This window comes from Sitophilus oryzae, unplaced genomic scaffold (genome assembly GCF_002938485.1).
Source record: "Sitophilus oryzae breed Bouriz unplaced genomic scaffold, Soryzae_2.0 scaffold_1059_pilon_pilon, whole genome shotgun sequence".
Lineage (NCBI taxonomy): Eukaryota > Metazoa > Arthropoda > Insecta > Coleoptera > Curculionidae > Sitophilus > Sitophilus oryzae.
The window spans coordinates 1,262,915-1,271,282 of record NW_022145681.1 but is presented as its reverse complement, the minus strand read 5'-3'; the positions used below and the strand labels follow the sequence as shown (position 1 = coordinate 1,271,282).

Sequence of the window (8,368 nt, the reverse complement as noted above, 5' to 3'; positions counted from 1 at the left end):
AAATCGTTCCCAGTGGCCGATGAAACTTATTTTCGTTTAGTTACCGTTTGTTTTTATAATCTTAGCTTAGTTTAGTTTCGCTCGCAGTGGCCACCTGCCTTAAAGGCGGCCACTGTAAGGCTCATTAGTCAGCTAAGTTAGCTGCGTTTTCGTATTGTATCTCTGCTGTCACAGAACGAATAACGAAAAATTCGCTGGAACCTGTCACGAACTAAAACGAGCGAAACTAAACTACGATTTAAATCTTCGTTCATATATTTTTGTTTAGTTGCGCTCAATTAGCCGCTGATGCATTTAAAAGTATGGGAGCGGATTTTTACAAATCTTATCTTCGCTTGGCTTAGTTTAGATTCGCTCGCAGTGGCCGCCCGCTTTTAAGGCAGGCAGCCACTGCGAGTGAAACTAAACTAATCTAATAATATAGAAAGAAACGGTAACTAAACGAAAATAAGCTTTATCGGCCATTGGGAACAATTTTTGCTTAGTAGTCAGCTAATTAAGCTGCGTTTTCGTATTGTGTCTCTGCTATCATAAAATTAATTGCTACGAAAAATTCGCTGAAACCTGTCACGAACTAAAACGAGCGAAACTAAATCTTCGTTCATATATTTTCGTTTAGTTTCGCTCAAGTGGCCGCTGATGCATTTAAACGTATGTGAGCTGATTTTTACAAATCTTATCTTCGCTTGGCTTAGTTTAGTTTCGCTCGCAGTGGCCGCCCGAATTTATGCTCTAATAATTTAGTTGGCGAAAAATATTAAAATTTATGTTAGTATCAGAAATTATATCTGACAAAAAGCTTCATAAAAAGCTTAAAAAAATGATTAATATTAAATGAATTAATATTCGGGTTTATTTTTGATTGATGCCATCTAACGGACAAACAAAGCACTTTTGTATAGAGGTAAAGTGTGTCCCCTGTGTCCAATGAACTTATTTTGGCTCCAAAAATACACACCTAGTAGTTCTATGTCCACGGATTATTGGGAAAACCTATATTTAATAATTAAAAGATCTAGTTACTATCGATTTTAAATCTGACACTATAGGAATCCCAGTCTATAACAGGTTTTCAGTGATGCTAGTTCAATCATTGTTATCGAAGTGTACGTTCACACGCCCGTAAAATTGCCGTGTGCATTAATTGAATTCGAAAATTAAAAACCGATCGTGTAAAAAAAAATTAAGGTAATCGTCGTTGGATGTAACCTTCAAATAAACATAGCAACTATAGCTGTATGGTGAATAATATTTTCATGCAATTGGAATGTTTAGGTAAGATTTGTGTGTAATATTTATTGGAGTGAAATAGCGATTTTATGGCAAGTGTGTAATTAAGCAAGTGTGCCGCCAATAGTCACTAAAAATGTAATAATAAACGCCGCCCGTCGCTCTTTTACAAGTTTACATTTCTCATATTACAGTATAAGTATTATTTTTAATTTTTGAAAAATTTATTTAGAGTTGTAAATTTAACTTAAAGTATTTTTTTATTATGATTGCCGTAAAATTAATATACGTATATACAGGGTGAGTTTCCCACGATGTTCTCTATGGGTATCTCGGAAACTACTGGAGATAGAGAGTCTGTTAGATGGGGAAACAATTGCAGTTTTGTTGGGTCATAAACATTAGGGTGGATCGAAAAATCTCAAAAATAAAATTTGCGCTTGATATACCGCGCAAAAGTTGCCGTAGGTGTACCTATACCAGCATAATAAGAAACATATCAAATTCGGATAACATTTCAACAAATTCCCGATCGCGAAGACAACTAACACGCATGTATCTTGTCTTCTTCTTGTTTAGCTCCAGTCCCCATTTCTTGCTATTTCAAACAAATTAAAAATAGTTCACAAATAGTAGTCTAATGCAGGGCGCCCACCGAAGTAACGTGGTTTATAACATGGCGTATGATCTAGCAAGTGGCATGCATCTGGCATGCTACATCAAACTGAACCAACGTAAACAAATAAACAGGAATACACCAAAGTGACAAAGCGAGCAACGCGCATGTCGTGACACGTGGCATGTCATGCGACTGCATTAAAAATAGAACATGTTCTAATTCTTGTCACATCAGAAGACTGTAAAGTTTGTTTCATCCTATAGAAAGACTGAAATTTGTCTGGATATTGATGCAATTCTTTAAATACATTAAATCCGCGATATGACTGCATAGATTTCCAATACGGATGTATCCAACGCCTACGTTTAGTCCGTTTTTTATTAATATTAATTAAATTTACTATGGCTAAGGCATTTTCATCTGAGGACGACATTATTTACTCATAATGGCGAGAAACTATACAAATGCATCAAATGCCAACTGTTGGTTTTTGACTGTGCTTCTGCTAACTTTTACCATTTAAGTGGGTGTCTACTGAGCCACGCTACTTACGTCGTGGTCATGCTGCACGCGCCATATCATATGCTACGCATCACGACACTTTGGTGGGCGCCCTGCCTAAGAGCTAGCAACGTTTTCAAGAAAGTATTTTAAGACGTCTGGCTCTTTGATATATCTTTAACTATGCTCTCTGGAACAGCATGCGGCCCCTCTGGCTGCCGATACCCATTGCGTTCACTACTGCGCATCAGAAGAAGGTCCTATATATTTTTCTTTAATTTAGTCCTATAAATTCTAGTATTGAATATAAATCGAACATGTCTCCATATCGCAGTGCGTAGAGTTTCCGACTACGAACCGAGTGTTGAGAGTTCGAATCCGGGTCAGGACAAAGGCTTTTTTATTTTATTTTCGTTTATATTCTGATAGTAAAGTATTAAATAATTCTGGTGATTCAAAAAAAATATTTAATACTTTACTATATATAAACGAAAATAAAATATAAAAGTCGTTTCCCTGACCCGGATTCGAACTCTGAATCCTCGGTTCGTGATCGTAAACTGTGCACACTGCGCTATGGAGACATGTTCGATTTATATTCAATACTACAATTTAAAGGACTAATAAAAATATAGGATCTTCTTTCAATGCGCTTGCGCAGTGGGGAATGTTTACCGACAGCCAGACGGGCCGCATGCTGTTCTAGAGAGCATAGTAAAAGATATATCAAAGAACCAAACGTCTTAAAATACTTGTATTTTCGACGTTGCTAGCTCTCGTACTATAGATTATTAGCATAAATCAACTAATAAAAAATATTTTTTTCTTTTATACAGGGCGGTCCGAATTGTAAGTAAAAATAAGAAGAAAAGTTCGTACAAATGTATGCCCTAAAATGCTTAGTTTCGGAGATACAAGGTATAGAAATTAAATTCTTATTTCAATTTTTCCAAATAATTTCCTTAGTTTAGCTCGATATTTGGATAAAAATTGGTGTCTGGGTGTTATTGTCATAAAAATTTGATTTCAATATGATTATGACTCCTAGTGATAGGTGGAGCCACGTACCTATTTTTGAAGTGTTTTGAAGAGTAACTTGTCCGTCCGTACCTGTATTAAAGTACTGAGTGAGAAAATATACATTTCCGCCGTTTTTTGCTTAAAAAGTTCTCTTGGTAAAAAGCGCTACGAGTAATATTTCTCAGGATATTTGGAAACGAAATAATCAATACAACTCATTATTGACGAAAATTGCATATATTTACTAGATAGATAGGTATTAAACTGAATTCTAGTCAAAAAAGGTTAACAGAAACTGTTTTATTATAGTTTTTTTCTAGAAAAAATTATGATTGCTTAAAAAAAATTAAAAGTTTTTAATTTCACTCAAATAACTATGTAGTCGACAATTTTCATCCTATACAGGGTGAGTCTTAAATAAGTGCAAATATTTTCAGGGGTGGTATATTTCGACCCCAGGAACATGTCTATGAGTTTTTTTTTGCAAAAAAAGATGTTGAAAATCGGGCATTTTCTTTTAAATTTCCTGGTATATTTTTCCAAAACTTTTTAGAACTGCCTGTTCACCGCAAATTTTCCCACGGTATAATTTCTTAATCTCTGATATTACCATAGTTACAGCGTTACTCTATGGTTACGGCCGTAAAAGGGATGCAAATACAGAAAAAATCCTGTGGCTCTCAAAATTTTCCCAAAAAAAAACAATTTTCATTTTAATTTTCAAACTTAAATAACTCGGTTAATTTGAACTTATTTGAAAAATGGTAAAGAGAAAATATGTTTCTTTTATCGAGATCTACCAGCCCTGAAAATATTTGCACTTATTTAAGACTCACCCTGTATATATCTATCTTAAAAACGGTTGCTCGTAGCGATTCTCAGTTCAAATACAAAATAGTTCAAAAACATGTAGGTGGCGCTCCCTAGAAGTAGGTGTCATATTGACATCAAAATCAAATTAACCATGTCAAAATACACGCAATGACTCTAATTTTCATCTAATGATACATTTGCACAAACTTTTTTACCTATTTTTATCAATAGTATGTTTTGACGAAGTTTCCCAAATACTGATTTCGAACCACCCCGTATAATATATATTATTAATATTAGAATTCCCCAATAGTAAAAATATTACAGAATATACCTATCTCCATTTTATCTAAAATTTCTCAGATAAAAAAGATGATCGAATCAAATTGCTTTTTAAATCCTGAGACAAAGAGAAAATTTTACCAGTCTGTTTATATTGCATATAACAATAATGAAATAAAATTTTACTATCTTAATTAATCATCCTAGCGGAACTAAAAGAATTTTAGTCAAAATTTGTCATTTAAAAGGTTAGGAAGTGTCTGTGTTAAGTTTTCTTGTGAGTTGTATATTAATACGAATATTAGTAAAACACTGTCAATTAATTTTATTACACCCGGAATAGATGAATTGAGAGGTATGTTAATAATAATAATGAATGATACGAACAAAACTCTTATCTCATTTATTGCTTCTATAAAAATAAAGATAATACTTCTAATATTATTTGTTAAAAATATAGGAATCTCATTTCTTATGGTTTATTCTGTTTAGAATATTTGCGTTTAACTTATTTATTAATACTAACTAATACTTTAATATTGTAATTCATCTTAAATTTCTAATTCATATCCGGTGAATATCAAATCCATATTTGCAAATTAATTCAAAAAGATGTTCACTATTTGAAGTAGTGATTGGCTCTTTCTATGAAATAGTACGTATATGTCTATAACACTCATTCTTTAAGTAAGCATGTATGTAAATAAATTAATTGGTATATAATGCCAGGTGATAATTTATAATTAACTAATTATATGATGTTTAATCTTTCGTTAATGTGGTAAGAACCAGTTTCATTGTTAGTGTATTTGAATATATTATACCCTAAATTTCGTCTCATTTGTTAAATTGAATTGGATTTTTTTTATGTTTTTTTGTGAGTTTCATATTCACTTAATTAGTTTGTGTTTTAAGTGTCATTACTTTTTTTTCTTAGCGTGATGAAAGCGTGTTCCATTGATATTGTATTGAATTAATTTTAGCCGCACATGTTTTACTACTTGTAATTTTTCTAAATGAAATAGCTTTAAATTAACACTCATTGTAGTATTTCTATATGATTAATCGAACGAATAATTGAAACTGAAATTGCATATACAAGGTGGTCCGAACTGTATTCCGGAAACTTCGACAGTATATTTCGCACATTAATATAATTAAATAGTTATGTCCTACAATGCTTCGTTTCAGAGATACAGGGTGTAGAAGCTTCATATCTATTTCGATTTTTTTAGATAATTTTTAAACTGTTGGTATCTGGGGGTTTTTAATATGATAAATCTTATTTTGATATGAATACGACTCCTACTTGTAGGGGGCGCCACCTACATTTTTTACTGTTTTGAAGAGTAATAACTTTTTATCCGTCCTTACGTATTACACTACCGAGTGAAAAAATATACATTTACGCCTTATTTTACGTAAAAAATGTCTCTTGGTAAAAATCGCTGCTAGTAACCGATATTTTTTGGTTTCTTAATAATCAATACATGCCATCAAGAGCACATGCCATCACTGCAGCAGATGGAGTAACAACTAACCAAATAGATCATGCAATTGACAAATTGGAAGAAAAATGCATTACAAAAGTGAGATCGTACAGAGGCCCTGATGCAGATTCAGACCACTTCATGGTGGGTATCCACGTGAAGCAGATCATACCAGAGATGAGAAACCAGATAAACAAAAAGCAAAGAGAGGATTTTATTCCGAGATTAAACCAAAGAGAGGAAAAAAGCAAGTATGAAAATATGATTAACCAAGAATTCGGTAAAAGCTTAGACGAAGAGACAATTGAAGGAAAGTCAATCAAAAACCAAATCAAAACAATGGTTTGATGAAGAATGTAAAATGGAGTTAGAAGTTAGAAATAAACTAAGGTTACAGATGTTATAAAAAGAAACACAACAAACCAGAATAGAATACGCAAAACAAAGAAGAAGAACTAAAAACATATTAAGAAAAAAAAAGAAGAAGTTTTATGAGGAAAACTTAATGAAAATAGAAGAGCAGTATAAATCAAGGCAAATTAAAAATTTATATTTGGGACTGAGGAATGAAAGAAAGGGATACCAAGGTAGGACACTATATATTAAAGACAAAGAAGGACAAATAATATCAACTGAGGAGGATGTTTTGAATAGATGGAAAGAATGTTTTGAAGAACTATTAAATGAAAGCGACGATACTCGAGACAAGCAGGGGGAGGATGAAATAAATATAGAGCATCAGAATAAATAGGTGCTCCCACCGAATTATGAAAGTGTACAAAGAATTATCCAGAACTTAAAGAATGACAAAAGTCCCGGAAATAATCACATGCCGGCTGAGGTATTTAAGTATGGAGGGTCCAAGTTGATAGAACACATCCAGGAACTACTGAAAGACGTATGGGAGAAAGAAGAAATACCGAAAGAGTGGCGTATATATGGTCTATAAAGTACTGGCAACATATATAAAAGAAATGTTAGTGAAAGAGGTTGATGAAAAAATTGGAGAGTACCAATGTGGATTTAGGAAAGGAAAAAGTACCATTGACCAAATATTTACCCTTAGAGAAATACAAGCGGTGAGTTATGAATACGGAAAACAGACAATGCTCCTGTTTATCGACTTTCAGCAGGCATATGACAAAGTTAAAAGGACGGAGGTGTTTAGAGCATTGACAGAATTAGGGGTTAGCAAGAAACTGACCAAGATGATAAAATTGACACTCCAAGAGACAGTAAATGAAGTCAAAGTAAACAAGAAAACAATGGAAAAATTTATAATCAGGGACGGATTAAGACAGGGGGATCCACTATCTCCAGTACTGTTTAGTGTAGTATTAGAACAAATTATAAAAGACGCGGGAATCAACAGAGAGGGCCTTCTGTATACAAAAAGACACCAATGCTTGGCCTTTACCGATGATTTGGTCATCTTAGCAAGAGATCGGAAAGAGCTGATATCGGTGACCAAAGGACTAGAAAATCAAGCGCAAAAAGTAGGCTTAGTGTTTAATGAGATGAAAACGAAATTTATGGAGTGGTCAGATAGAGATTTTGAGAAGGAATGTCTACAATTGAAGTCTGAGAGAGGTAAACGATACAAGTTTGAGAAAATAGATACATTCACATATCTGGGAGCAGTATTTCTAAGGAATCCAAATGTAACTCAAGAAATTATGCCAAGAATAATAGCAGGAAATAGATGTGTCAGCGCATTACAGAAAATTATTAAGAGTAAGAACATTTCTAGAAGTTTAAAAATCAGAATGTACCAAACAATGATAAGACCAATAGTGCTGTATGCATGTGAAACGTGGACGTTCAATGCAACAGAAAGTTCGAGGCTAGAGATTTGGGAAAGAAAAATACTGAGGAAGATTTTTGGAGGAAAGAAGATAGACAACATATGGACCAGAAGAACAAATGAAGAAGTAAAGCAACTATATCGGGCACCGAGGATAACGGGAGTAGCTAGAGCACAAAGACTGAGATGGCTGGGACACATTGAAAGAATGGCAGAAGCAAGAATTCCTAGTATGATAATGAAACGTGAAATAGGTGGAAAGAGAAGGAGGGGTAGACCGAGAATAAGATGGAAAAAGGACGTAGAAGAGGACTTGAGAAGGATAAGAGTGGATGGGTGGAGAATAAAGGCGAAAGACAGAAACAAATGGAGAAAGATAACCAATCAAGCCATGAGCCTTTTAAGCTTTTAGAGGTATTTTATATATATAAATTGAAATTGAAATTGCATATACAGGGTGGTCCGAACTGTATTCCGGAAACTTCGACAGCATATTTCGCACATAAATATAATTAAAAAGTTATGTCCTACAATGCTTCGTTTCAGAGATACAGGGTGTAGAAGCTTCATATCTATTTCGATTTTTTTAAATAATTTTTAGACTCTCGG

At 33.6% G+C, this 8,368-nt stretch overlaps 1 protein-coding gene across 6 annotated transcripts in view; it reads left to right on the top strand.

Annotated features, from left to right (window-relative positions):
• Window positions 1–1,046: 1,046 nt before the first annotated feature.
• LOC115876561 (sodium/nucleoside cotransporter 1-like) overlaps window positions 1,047–8,368 on the top strand; it is a 35,950-nt gene continuing 28,628 nt past the window's right edge. The window contains exon 1 of one of the 6 annotated variants that reach the window (XM_030892378.1): window positions 1,047–1,275. The gene's annotated coding sequence lies outside the window, so the exon portion shown is untranslated. Of the gene's footprint in view, window positions 1,276–3,246; window positions 3,269–4,603; window positions 4,821–4,977; window positions 5,121–5,213; window positions 5,247–8,368 lie in introns of those variants that run through there. The other 5 variants (XM_030892404.1, XM_030892371.1, XM_030892399.1 and 2 more) reach the window with 5 other exon arrangements.